This window comes from Ursus maritimus, unplaced genomic scaffold, assembly GCF_017311325.1.
Source record: "Ursus maritimus isolate PB19 unplaced genomic scaffold, ASM1731132v1 scaffold_4, whole genome shotgun sequence".
Classification (NCBI taxonomy): Eukaryota; Metazoa; Chordata; class Mammalia; order Carnivora; family Ursidae; genus Ursus; species Ursus maritimus.
In genome coordinates this window covers 70,134,408-70,148,501 of record NW_024426552.1, presented here as the reverse complement: position 1 = coordinate 70,148,501, position 14,094 = coordinate 70,134,408, and the positions used below count along the sequence as shown (strand labels likewise).

At 51.6% G+C, this 14,094-nt stretch overlaps 1 protein-coding gene and 1 long non-coding RNA gene across 4 annotated transcripts in view; one reads left to right on the top strand and one right to left on the bottom strand.

Annotated features, from left to right (window-relative positions):
* Positions 1 to 14,094, bottom strand: part of XXYLT1 (xyloside xylosyltransferase 1) — a 214,194-nt gene that overhangs the window by 97,685 nt on the left and 102,415 nt on the right. The gene's annotated exons all lie outside the window — the stretch shown is intronic.
* LOC121100418 overlaps positions 628 to 14,094 on the top strand; it is a 36,081-nt gene continuing 22,614 nt past the window's right edge. For both annotated transcript variants that reach the window (XR_005832205.1, XR_005832204.1), the window contains exon 1: positions 628 to 1,806. This is a non-coding gene — a long non-coding RNA (uncharacterized LOC121100418). The remainder of the gene's footprint in view (positions 1,807 to 14,094) is intronic.

Here is a 14,094-nt window from a genome sequence, read left to right as displayed (position 1 = left end):
CCGCACTCCGCGGCTACTTGCTGACTTGGACGTTTGCCGCGGGCTCCCACCGTCCAGGAGAGCCCGATGAAGCTGCGTGCTTCGAGTCTAATGAGAAAAATTGTCTTCCAGAAAGGTATGCAGCCCTTTAAGGTTTCCTCAGCTCTTTAAGCACCTCTGTGAGACACACAGTACGATTCGCATTCTAGCATGGAAGAAACTGCAGGAAGGCTGTAATTCAGTTTGCTTAATTCAGTGGATGATTCTCTATCAAACCGTTTATTCTGATGAACGGGGTTTTCTAGTTAAATAAGGACAGAAGAAGCCACTTTCTATAGACCAAATCTTCTGCTTGAGTTCTAGAGAAACAGAATCTGAGCGCACTGTACCCCAAAAGACGTGTTTGGGGTGGAGGTGGGGGGGCAGTGTGTAGACCAGCAGTCTGGGAGCCTGATGGAATGAGGACGTGCACACAAGCTATCAGCTGGGTCGAGGAGCGTGGAATGGGAAGGGAGAGGCAGCTAAAGGTCCTGCTGAACAGACAGGTGGCTGCCGGCCTGTGAAGCTCTGAGGAGGATGGAAAATTAATGTTTCCTGAGTGACAGTAGAGGCCCGGCGGCCACATCTGCAGGTGGACAGCTTTGTCAGCTCTGTGGAAGGAAAAGAAGGGTAGGACCTTTCTCCTGAAGTAAGAAGAAGAAAAAACGTTGGTGCATCCAACAGGCGTCCAAGAGCTAGGCAGGAAATGTAGGCCCACGTGTGACTAAAAGCCTTCTGGAGAAATCGTCCCAGGAGCAACGGCATCTACTGGACTCTGAAAGAATGTGCCTGCTTCAAGCAAATTTGATTTTCAGCCTCACATGATAATGTTCCACATCCGAATCACCTTGGCTAGGAAAAACAACCACGGGCAGATGATCTGGTATTTAAAAGGCTCTCAGATGCATATTCTCGGCGGACGGTGACCAGGAGGCATTGTGTATTTTGGCACAACTGTGTTACTTATTTTCCAAATAGTCACACACAGCATTTGTGCCAGCTGCTGTTCCTGGCACTTGACAAATACTAACTTACTCAGTCCTCGCAAACCCCACCCCCACGAGGAAGTTTCTGTTTTACAGATCATGCCAGGACCCCGCCACATCAGGCAGCCAGCTCAAGGTCATGCAGGCGGTGAGTGCAGAGCTGGCGTTCAACCCCACACACGCGGACCCCAGCCTGGGAGTGTGACCTGCCCACAAGGGCTGCATCACCCTCTCCCCCATTCTGAGAGACAGGAAGGAAGTGACCCAGCTTCCCCCAGCCGAGAGGCTGGGCCCTTCCTCTTGGCCAGCGCTAGGACCCCTGCTCCCCAGAACCTTCTAGCAGGCCAGGCGCGGAGGGCCCTGACAGCCATTACAGAAAACCTCTCTATACCACAACTCCACGCGCGGAAAGCTCCAGTTTTTCAAAACCCCAGGCATCAACCCAGGCATACACCAGAGACATCTAGGGTTTCGGTTCATTTTTATTCCAATACAAAATTTAATTTTGAGGTGACATTCGAGGCAGTATGTTCTCCAAGCAGCCATAGGGAAATCCACCCAAGGCTGTGATAAATGCCCCATGGCCATGAATTCCAGCTGTCAGGAAGCTCGGGGCGGAGAGGCCCTTAGAGCTAACAGATGTGAAAATGCACTGCCCACACTTGGCAGGAAACCCAGAAAGTACAGGCCGCCATCCAGATGGGCAGGAAGAAGAAAAGGCAGCGCTTTGGTGCACCATGGTTGGGAAAAGACCGATGGAACTTCTGCATCCCTGCTGGGAGCTGCTAACACCCGTCTTAAGGTAGGTAGTTCTGTGGTCTGGGACGGCCAAGCCAGCCCATCAGCCAGGAGCAGTGACATAGCCACAGAAAAGATCCTATTTTTTTTCTCAAATGGAGATGGGGAGAAGACAAGCGAGGAGGGGAAGCCGGGGCACGTGGTCTGTGCAGCCACATCCCGGGCAGTCGCTCTTTCAAGGATCTGCCAGGCTGCTCCCAACAAATTCAAACATTCCTTCCAGATACTGGCTGTCTCCGTTTTCCTCTTCTGTCCCTTTCTCCTTCTCTTAGCCCCAGACACCCGAAACCCGTGCGGGTAACCTGAACAAGAGCATGACCCTCGCTGATCATTCCGTTATGCTTCTGAGCCCTGTGCGCAGAGTGGGCCGGAGACTAGGCCCTGCTGAGCGTGCATACACAGTGTGTCCCTGCAGGGGACAAAGTCAGCCCTCGGGAAGCTGGGTGGGACACAGGGAAAGCCATGAACGGGGACCCTGGCTCCCCAGGTAAGAAATGGGTATCCGCACAGCCTCGTTCCAGAGAGGCCTTCTTCCTGCCTCTCGGTGCCTGCGCCGAGAGGGAAGGCCTTCCACCCACGCTTCCTACTTGTTGACGTTCAGAAGTGAATGCCCGTCCTTGGGGGAAGGACAAGGGGTGTGTGTGAGGGAAGGGCTATTAGTCCACACAAAGGAGGACTCAAGGGAAATGAGAACCTTTCTGCAAATCTGAATATCTGAAGGCCTTTCGTGGGGAAGGGTTATATCCACGTTTCGTGTGGCCCCAGAGTACAAATGTGGGGAAAATGAGTAGGAACCATAGGGAAGCAGATTGTTTAAATCTCATATACAGAAAAACATTCCAATGAACTTGTCTGAAAATAAAATAATGGACTGTTTTGGAAGTAGCAAGTTCCCCACTGCAGGAGGTAATCAAGCTGAGACCTGGTAAGTCAGGGATGCTGTGGGGGAATTCAGACACAAGAAAAGACACCCCCAGATGTCTCTCCTATCCCTGAGATTCTGAAATTATTTTAATAGAATCTGTAACTCTCTGTTAAAGTTAAGAAAGACGTTTCAATCCATCCTTCTCATTTCATAAAGGAGGAAACCAAGGCTGACAGAGAGAATGGGACCTGACTAAAGCCAGCCAGGTCTGCCTCTCCATCTCCACATCGAACACAACATTCAGCAGGGTAAAGAATGCTTGTCCAGCATTCCAGTGAGGGGACAGAGGCAAAGTGCAGACGGTTCCAACTTCCAAGAGCTGATGACACACTTAGCACCTCCCTGGGGACCCCACACTGGCTCTGAACCCAGGCCCCAGGCTCAGCACCAGGAGGCCAAGACTCATGGGAAAGACACTCCAGTAGAAATAGACTGCTTTTGCAATAAATAGCAGGATGGCATTTCTGTAAGTTAAGGGGAAGGTACTGAAACTCATCAGACTCAAAGAAACCCACAGTATATCTTTCCTATCATCTTAGAGAGATGACGGGTGGATGGATGGACGGAAGGCAGGCAGGCAGGAAGGCATTACTGTAACACTTCTAAACCCATGAGAGAAATTTTAACCCAAGTCAGGCTGCAGACGTATTAAAAAAAAAAAAAAAAAAAGGCAGCCCATGTCCTCTAATAACTAAAACCATTCCGTCTCTGGTGTCAACGCCCTGAGGAGTCTGCCTGGACACAATTCGCACTAAAACCTACATAACTGAGGTTCCCCAAAGATCAAAAACCCCAAGAAACAGTGTGAGAACAGACTCATTCATGACACACTCCTCACAGCATCACCAGGGAGGTCACTGTGCGTCGAGGAAAAAGTGATAAAACCGTTTTGCTGGAGGGACCTGCACACGTTGGAGCAGAAATCCTGCCTTTGCCAAATGTGACTGTGGACTGTCAGGTGGGACACAGTCTGTATGGGGTTCGAACACCGAGGCAGGAACTTGAGGGCTCTGAAATGTTTTCACAGAAAGATTGTCTTTAACATGGAAGTCTAGTCTATGAATCCCCAAAAAGGCGGGACACAGTGACCCAGGCTGCGAGGTGGCTGGGTATTAAGGCTGCAAAATCTCTCCATCCTGGCTGTTTCATAGCTTGGGAACTATAAAGGCAGGGGCCAGGAACCATCTCTCGAGGATCTCAGGTGCTTGGAGGACAGGCAGGGCACTAGGGCCAGGGACCCAAGTCCTAGAAATGACCAAGTGACCCTGGGCAAATCTAACCTACCCAAGTGCAGTTTCTTTTGCAAAATGGGAATAGCACTACCTGCCTTCCTCCTTCACTGAGTTCGTGCAAGGAACAAACGTAAAACCAATCTGTAACCGCTGGGCACGGTCCAAGCCTAAGGGAATGCAGTATGCTGTTATAACCACTGGCAGGAGCAGAGCTGCTGCAATGGGAAGGTCATGGCCCACAGCCTGCAGGGCCCGCCTGAGCTGCTCAGGTGTCAGCCATGAGCATGTCTGTCAAAGGGTGTGGAGACTTCACGCATGGACAAGAAAGGACCAAATGGAGGCCCAAGAAAGCAAATGCCTTATTTTTTTTTTTTTAAGATTTTATTTATTTATTTGACAGAGATAGAGACAGCCAGCGAGAGAGGGAACACAAGCAGGGGGAGTGGGAGAGGAAGAAGTAGGCTCATAGCGGAGGAGCCTGATGTGGGGCTCGATCCCATAACGCCGGGATCACGCCCTGAGCCGAAGGCAGACGCTTAACCGCTGTGCCACCCAGGCGCCCCTCAAATGCCTTATTTTTTGCCTCTGGGACAGAAGTGGCATGGGATGATAAGATCTTAATCATAAGAGTCTGCAGAAGACACGTTCTCCAAATGAGAAAGGACCCTAGGGAGCAAGTGTCTAGAAGGAAGTGGCTAGACTTCAGCTTGGTCAAGCCACGCGAGGCTGTCTGTAAGCTGAGGCTCAGCTGCGGGCAGCCCTGGGTCATCCTGCACGATGACAGCATGCTGCCAGGCCAGGGTGCTGCAAAGTGCTCTCATGGGCCAGCCTGGAGAAGTCGCGGCGCAGAAGGGGCCCTGAAGTGACGACAGTCAGTGGAGAGAGGGACAAAGTGGGGTGTGACACTTCCGGGGCATGCCGTGGAGTGACATGCAGGGACAGGCACATTACAAGAAGCCTGAAACACTTTAGTACTGGTGTTTCAAAAATCCTGGACACCGGATCGCCGTGCCTGGTTTGCAGTATGCAAGCTACGGAGCACAGGCGGCTACACGGTGGGCTCCAATCTGGCCACTTTCTGCCCCTTTGCCACTGGGCTTTCCACGTGGGTCTTCTGCACCATGGAACAGAAAAGCAAAGTCATGTTTTTCATCATAGCCAAGGGCACACACTGGCCTGTGAAGCATGAAGAGGAAAGGGCAGTGGCAGCTTCATGTAAGGCAGGATGTAGCCCTCTTCCTGCACGGCACACTCCCTTTCCAAGTCAGGACAAATTCCTTCTGGCTTCTAAAGCTGCCCCCCACCCCCAACACACTCTATAGCAACCTCTCTGTGTTCTGGGAACATTTTCCACTACTGCCCGGCACCACGGGAAGGTCTGCGCTGTGTAGGACAGGGAGACAAGGGAGAGGGCAGATGACGCTCATGGAGCCCCTCTGTGCCTGGTGCTGTGCAGTGTGTATGGGACAGCATTTCATTCCTATTTATTGAGCACCCACAAGGATTTAGGCCAGTGATTCTCAAATAGGCAACGAGAGGAGGCACAAACTCCAGCTTCAGAATCACCAGGCAAGCTTTTTCAAATGCATCCTTTCTGCCTGCAGTGTGACATGTGAGTTATGTATCTCAAATAGGCCATGGTGGGGGGGGGGGGCAGAAATCACTTTACAACCAATACGCTAGAGGCACCCCCATTCCACAGATGAGCAAACTGAAGCTTTAAATATGTTATGCAAAGTAATATGGCTAGGAAGCAGTGGAACCAGGAGTCCACCCACCTCTGACTTCAAGCTTGGACCATTTTCTAACATTCTAGTCTATCTCCAGAGCGCAATAAGAGCATGTATATTTCCAGAAAAATAAATGATTTGGCTTTATCCCTATGACTACAGGTCAGTTCCCCCTACTTCCTCCTGATCGTTCAAGGCATTACTTAAAAATAATAACCAAGACTTAAAATCGCAAGATGTTCTTAGAGAACCAGAGCTCGATGATGGCTGGAGGAAGGGCTCCAGTCCAAGGCCCCCAGGCTGGACTTGTGAGGCTGGGAGGGAAAAGACAATATTTTATTGGTCAAAAGCCCTGTCCCCAAAGAGTGCAGAACCCTGCGGAGGGAGACATGCGTACATAGGCGGCACCTGTCCTCCAAGTCATGACCTGCTGAATGATTTCAGAGCAGTCAGTGCTGAGGAGCAGGGGGTCCGGCTAGGACCAAGGAGGCCCTCGGGGGGCTTTCCAAAATTGGTGGCCTGAAGGATGAGGAGGGCAAACGGAAGGCCAGGATGGAGGAAGCGCATACCCAAAGGCCACACGTGCAAGTGAGGCACCTGTCTGGGAGACAGCTGGGGTTCTGTACAGCTGAAACAAAAGGCACAAGGGAGCTGGTGGAGAAGGCGAAAGGCAGGGGCGAAGGCAGGGGCAGACAGCAGAGGTCCCAGAGAGCTGCCCAAAGTGGCAAGTGGACTTCAGAATTAGCATAACGCCTACTAGCATAGGGTAGGTGCTCAAAAAACTTGGAGTGTGTGCGAGGACAGGGACAGGGTAGGCTGTCCCTGGGCTGCAGAACACATTGCTGAGAGTAACCCAAGAGCCTGTCCTTCATGAAATGAAACTGAAAGCCAAGTGGACAGTCTGGCTGAGGAGCTTCTGAGAGGCAGAAATAGTGTGCAGTGCGGAGAGGGAAGCAGGGCGCCCAGGGTCAGAATGAGCAGCGAGAAGGAAGCAAGGTCCGGAGGTAGCTCTAAGTTAGGGGAGTGAGGCCACAGACACTTTTATAGGGGCTTTGACAGGGTGCAGGCGGGGCCAGCTCTCCGGGCTGTCTACTCTTGAGGGCAGGGCCTGGGACTTGTCCACTGAGACTGGCCTAGAGCAGACCCTCAACAAACATCTGTGGAATTGTTCACGGCTGAGCTGTTCGTCACCAAGTTAGCTTGGATAAGCCTGGATGTGCTAAGATGAGGGGACAAGGGCCACCTCCCCAAAAGTAGCCAGAACAGAGGCCCAGCTCACGTTCACTGCCTACGGTCTTCTCCATCTTGCTAATTCCAAGGCCGGGCCACAGGGGCAAATCTGTGGTGGGGGCCTGAGTTTCCATCCCCCTCCCACAGGGGGGCCATGCCGCCTTCACCCACAGCCCCTGCCGATCTCTCCCAGACAGGACCCCTGGCAGCTTCTGGAGACCCTGCTCCGGACATATGTACAAGTCCATCCGGGAGGCACAGGCGACACTTTCTGAGCCCTACACCCTCATCTGGGGAGCAGAGCCCTCCCTGCAAAAGGGACGTGTAGGCCCTCTGGTATGCCCAGAATCTCAGGGTCAGCCTTTCCATCACAGGCTGACGGCGCGCAGCCTGGTGAGGCTCTGACGTGCGGCAAATACGCACTAAGGGCAGCTCTTGGGAATTTTTGAGACCAGCCAAAAATCAATGGTGAAAACAAAGCATTTACACTTTTGAGAGGCCATTGCCTCACCTCCGCTTCTTTCTCTTGACTCCTTCTGTACGGAATTATGGCCAAATCCCAGGGGTGAGCTCTCAAAAGTAGCAAATCGGTCTCTACACGGTGTTAGCACCACCCCACAGAGAAAGCCTAATCTGCCATTCAACTCAGGGCCAAATTACAGCTCGCGGGCTCACCCGGACCACCGGGAGCTGTGGGCAGCAGGCGCGGTAAGATGCATTTATAGACACAGGGTGCCTTTACTCTTCACCTTCGAAGTCCAGTCAAAGGCCAAATGCCAGCCCAAGGATGATTCAACACCCCCCTCCTGGTTCTAGCAGATGACAGGTCCAGATACACTGCCCACGTCAGCAGCCATCTCTGACCCCAGGTACCTCGGCCTTCACGTCTGCCCTGCCCTGCACCCCCCATCCGTCCTTTTCCCTCTGTCCTTCCCTGCTCTGCCAGCTCATGTGCAGGGTGAGGACATGTCCTTGGGTGGTCCAGGACAGGGCTGGCTTACACCTGTCCTAGTGTACTTATCCATAGCGTCCCCCTTCCACACTCGAAGTGTTGTAGTTGAAACAATTTCATGGTGAAATTAAACGTTCACCCCCCACCCATGCTGTACTTCCTTTCACACTGTTTATCTTTACTTACTATCGTCAGGCAGATCTAGAAAATGGGATCTTACGTGGTTGGGCCTAGTGAAGATTGCACACGTCTACTTCCTACCTCCTTCTCTCCTCTCCTTTAAATGTTATCCCCAATTTTGTTCCAGAAGGAACGTCTCTTAGCTAGCAAAGATGCCAAAATGCATCCTCTGAGGAGCCACGAGCTTGCTACAGGCATACCACAAGTTTGGCTCTAAAGTTTCTGTTAGTCAACTGAAGAAAAGGACATCTAATTAGTTATACAGAAGCAGACTCCAATTAATTGTCCAGGAGAAACACAAGTATTCGTGGCTCGAAGAGCCGGGAGAAGAGTCTGCAGATGGGCTATCGAAGAGGCCACTCTGCATGTCATTAATGATGTCTCACTACCACACCGAGGCAGGCAGCAAGGTTTGGGGCTCGGGTCTCCCTAGCTCGCTCATGAGGCAGCACTGAATGGACGGTCGGTGAGATGAGGCAGCGAGCAGACGGCAGCCACATGGCTCCCAGGCCTCTCCTGTCCCTTCCCTCCTCCCTTTGGTTTCTCTCTCTCCCTTCCTCCCTCCCTCCAATCTCCCAAAAGCATCTTCAGACAGGAGAGTAGTTTAAAGATGTTTAAATACACAGTAGGGTTAAAGTAGTTGCCAGTTCTGATAAATGGGAAGTCTGGGGATCTTTTCATTTTCTTTCAAAATTATATTTCTGGACAAGAATTATGCTTGGCCTTGATACTTTATTATTAGGTAAGTCTGAGGCTAGTTAGAAAAACATTTGATGGAATTTTTTTCTAAAGATTTCATTTATTTGAGAGAGAGAAAGAGAGCATGAGAGAGCATGAACGGCAGGAAGGGGCAGAGGGAGAGGGAGCAGCAGACTCCGTACAGAGCAGGGAGCCCCACGTGGGGCTCAATCCCAGGACTCATGAGATCATGATCTAAGCTAAAGGCAGACACTCAACCGACTGAGCCACCAAGGCGCTCCCATTTGATGGAATTTTAAATTATCAATCAAAATCAACTACTTCAAGTGACAGGAGAAAACATTTGAGAAAAACAAAGTTTAAGCACCCCAAACTGTGGCCATCAGCATCCAAGGACCAGACGCCCAAAGTTTTCGGAAGGTCCAGGCCAAACTGGCAGAAGCATTTCATCAATTTTTGCTTCAGTGAACGTTTAAACCCGAAGTCTCAACCTGGCAGTTCTCGGGCTGGATCTGGTGTCACCACCGTTTTGCTGGGCTAGCAGACTGTTTGCTTAATTGTCAATATTTAAAGATCAGAAGCTTTCACATTAACAACACAGATTTCTGGCTTCTCCTGGGGAAAAAAAAATCAGAAGATTTGGCAGCACTGGGCCCATATTCATGCAAAACAAATGAGAACATCAGAAACACCAGTCAAGATCCAGGACACAGATGGGGTTTCAATCAATTCTTTCCTTCCTTCTCTTTCACAATCCATTTCTAAATCTTCAAAAACTTGTATTACTTCCTGGAGGCATTTACCTGAAAGTAAACTGTGAGAGCATGTATCCTGAGTTTCTGAATCACAGGTGGCCTCTTCTTGTGCCCGTTACGGTATGCTGCGTTCACTGGGTGATCCCCTGTTGAGAGCCTACCCAGGACCCTCTCATTTTACAGTTTTATATAAAATCACCACTCACCTCCCTATGGTCCTACGGTGTGAGGACTGGGGAGCGGGGCTCCTCTGGTCTGGTCTGTGCGGGTGACTGGTGGGCACCTGTATGTGTTGTTAATCACAGGCCACCCAGATACTGCATTTGGTCCACGAATCCCTCCCCGGTTCTGGCTGGCCAGCTCAGTCTCCCGGGGACTCAGAGGCCTCAAAGATGGTCTCTACTCTGTTGACACAGAAGTGTATTGCTTGCTCATCTGCAGGATGCCTTTGACCTTGGACAGCAGCTGAAAGAATGTGAGGTGTGAGGAGAGTGGTGGCCTGAATGACCAAGATCACACGACCATCTTCCCAAATCCTGATGACATCTTGGCAGGAAGAAACACGCAGAAAAAATGGAGATACTTCTCCTCAGCTCTGGCTCTTCCTTCTAGAAAATGATTCCTCGTATGGCCTTACCTTCCTTAGACACTATTTCCCGGACTCCTGAAAGCTGAATACCACTGAAGTACAGTTACAGAAGAACAGGAAAATCTCGTTTGCTGCCAAGTAGAATGCTAGAATTATATCGCCTTCTTTGCAGTTCCATATTCATGAGTCTTGGGTCAAACAAGATAAAACGGTCCTGGAGTCAGGGAAAGGGTTTCCCTTGCTTCTGCTCTGCGCAGGTAGTAGGCTTCATCTTGTTAAGGGTGGTAGTCCTTCCTTACAGGGAACCAAGTGGAGCTAGAGAAGCCGTCAAATGCGCCGGTACCTCACAGCACACTGACAGACATTAGAGGCCCCGTGAGCATCTCGGGGACTTCACATTTCTGGAAGCCCACCAGGATCAGTAGCCTCATGATGAGCATTCATCTACAGCAGCGAGGACATACGAAATGTTCAGGCAAATTATCCTACAGAAAGCAATTCTGGGTCCTAAAAAGCTTCCTTTTTTACAAGTAATGATAGAAAATTCTCGAGGACAGAGACCCTTGGGAAGGCTGGGTCCCTGGAGCAAAGTGTTCCTGTGGGCAGCTCCTTGATATTGGGGGTCAGTTCTGCCACCTGTAAGCAGATCATAGGGGTTCTCTATGATCAACAGTAAACGGCTCATTTGAAGAAGTTACCCAATGCAGGAGTAGGAGGTAAGGTGTTCGTTTCCGACTCAAGTCCAGTTTGAAAGCTTGCCATTTCTGCAATGGCTAACTCTGCAGCTACCCTGCAGGCAGAGGGCCCGGAGGCTCAATACCTGTTTCACTTAGGTCAGAAACGCAGCTGAAATGTGTGCCCGCCGTGGCCATGGAGCCAGGCTGTCACTCCCCTCATCTGGAGCCAGTCACGCTTAACTCAGTCCTCTCCACACACTGTCACAGAAAGTTCCTCTTCTACAGATGCCACTGTGATTCAGCTATGTTCTTTTGCTTCCCCCACCCTCGCCCCCACCCCAGGAAGATGCTTATAGATGAGCCTGTTTTGCTGCCTGCATTGCAGATGAGGCTCTCTCAGTAAGAGGTTTATTTGGCAAAAGAAACCTAGTTGCAAACAAGCACAGTCCTCCCAGCCCATTGTCCTTTGCTGGGCCTCCACTGGGAGTACCCGCCCGGCCCCACCTCCCAGTGGAATGATGTGGGGAGGTGGTCTCACCAACTAGGCTGCAAGCCTCTGAAGGGCAGGGTCTAGTTCCTCTCTACTGCTTAGCCAGCGCCTCAGCAAAGCCCACTGATGGAGTTTTCTAGTTGTGCACAGAGCTGGGTCCATCCTAGAGCCTCCCAGAGGCTGTGCCCGCCCAGCGATCCCACCACCCTTCCAAAAAGTCTTTCCAAAGAAAGAGAGAAACAACACGCACGCGCACACACAGAGATCTTGGAATTCTGAAGGCAGAGTATTAAGCTGTGGATGATGTACGCCACGCAATGACGTTCACAGCTCCTGCAGGAGAGCATCTCTGTGGCTCATCCAAGGGAAACCTAAAGCAACAGCGCTGACTTGCCACTGGGGTCTTCCCTGAATCTTCTCTGCCTCACCTCCTTCACATTATAATCGCTTTGAAAGCAGGGACGTGTCTTCTACCTCATAATTCCTCCAAGTACCTCATCTTAAAGTTCACGCACCTGATGAGCCCAGTGAAAATCGAGAACAACAGTGTTTCCCATGCACTGTCTTTAAAAAGAAAACCGTGGAAGCACTTTGTATAAGAAGAGCAGTGGTGGGACTGTCAACCCTCACCTAACAGCCAGCCGACACACGGCTGAGGAGGCAGGCTCTGTCTGACTAACCCGGTGCTCCTTCGTGTATTCAGCAGGCATCTACTATGTGCCTGCTCGGTCCGCATGCCCTGAAAAGAGCATGCAACCTGGTCCCGCCCTGTCCGCTCATTCACTTCCGTGCTCATTCTTTCTCGGGGCATCTGCGTCGGGTACCCCACGATGGGTCTCTCGTCGATTCGCGGGCACCCCAGCACCGCTAGCGTCCGGGAAGACAAAACGCCCGAACTGAGCTGTGTTTGCAGAGGAGGGAAGCCCCGCCCGCGTTCAACCAGGACCCCATCTGAGCCGGAGCACCCAGTCTTCAGCAGCCTCCCCGTGCCCACGGCCTTGAGCGGGCGCTGGATGCCCAGGGAGCGCCCTGGGGGCACAGCCGGCAGACGGGCAACAATGGCGTTAAGAATTAGGTGACATTACGGACCACAATTCCACTGCAGTGTTTCTGTACACACCTTTTTCCTTCTAAAACACATTTTCCCGGAGGAGTTAAGATGGCGGAGGAGTAGGAGACCCCTTTTTCAGCCGGTTCCCCCAGTCGAGCAGGATAGGTACCAGACCAGCCTAAACAACCACGGAACCAGCCTGAGACGCAGGATGATGCATCTGGATCTCTACAAATGAACATCTCCAGCGCTGAGTATTGAGGTACGAAGAGGGGAGCCATGAAACCACGCATAGATATCGGAAGATAAACGGAAGGGGGAGGGAGCCGCCGCGTTCGGGCGCGGGAGCGGTAGCCACTTGCACGGAGAGCGGGCGGGGCTCACGGTCGCACCCGCAAAACAGCAGACTGGAGACCGCGGAGCTGGTGCGCGCCACCAGGCATCTCGCGGAACCCCGAATCCGGTGCGCCACTGATCCAGACTGAGACCGGGAGCTCTGGAGCTGGCGGGGCGGTGGCGGCTGGCGGCGTTAGAAACACAAAGGACAGAGACGCGCCGGCCCTGGAAGTGAGGGCTGGGACGCCGGGTGTGGGGCGCACATCCCGGGACGCTGCAGGGTTGAGCAGCACCAACAGTAACAGAGTTAAAGTGGCCAGAACATTAGTAGAGAACGGGCCGCAATCCTTCTGTTCCGTGACAGAGGCTGAAATTTGGCCGCTGCTGCTCTGACTCTCAGAAGAGGCACAGCAAACCGCCAGGGAAAGCCGCCAGAGAACAAAAGCCTGGAAATACCGGCTCAGAGAGTGCCCATCCCCATCCTCCCTCGCAGGGGACACGGAGACTCTACCCAAACAGGGTTGCCTGAGTATTGGCGCGGCAGGCCCCTCCCCCAGAACACAGAAGGCAGGCTGAAAAATCAAGAAGCCCACAACCCGGGCGCCTGGGTGGCGCAGTCATTGAGCGCCTGCCTTCGGCTTAGGGCGTGATCCCGGCGTTCCGGAAAGGAGTCCCTCATCGGGCTCCTCCGCTGGGAGCCTGCTTCTTCCTCTCCCACTCCCCTGCTTCTGTTCCCTCTCTCGCTGGTTGGCTGCCACATAAATAAATAAATAAAATCTTTAAAGAAGAAGCCCACATCCCTAAGATCCCTATAAAACAAGGGGCACGGCCTGGGACCCAGTCAATAATTTGGGCTCTGGAAACCCCGCAACCTCTCTTCATCAGAATGACAAGAAGGAGAAGCCCCCCCCAGCAAAGAAAAGACAGTGATTCTGTGGCCTCTGCCACAGAAATAATGGATATGGATGTAACCAAATTATCAGAAATGGAATTCAGAGTAACGATGGTCAAAATGATGAGTAGAATTGAAAAAACTATTAACGAAAAGGTTACTGAGAATATAGAATCCCTAAGGACAGAAATGAGAGCGAATCTGACAGAAATTAAAAATTCTATGAGCCAAATGCAGGCAAAACTAGAGGCTCTGACGGCCAGGGTCGCAGAAGCAGAGGAACGGGTTAGTGAATTGGAGGATGGGTTAATAGAGGAAAAAATGAAAATAGAAGATGGTCTTAAAAAAATCCACGCCCACGAATGTAGGTTACGGGAGATTACTGACTCAATGAAACGATCCAATGTTAGAATCATCGGCATCCCCGAGGGGGTGGAGAAAAACAGAGGTCTAGAAGAGATATTTGAACAAATTGTAGCTGAAAACTTCCCTAATCTAGCAAGGGAAACAAACATTCGTGTCCAAGAGGCAGAGAGGACCCCTCCCAAGCTCAA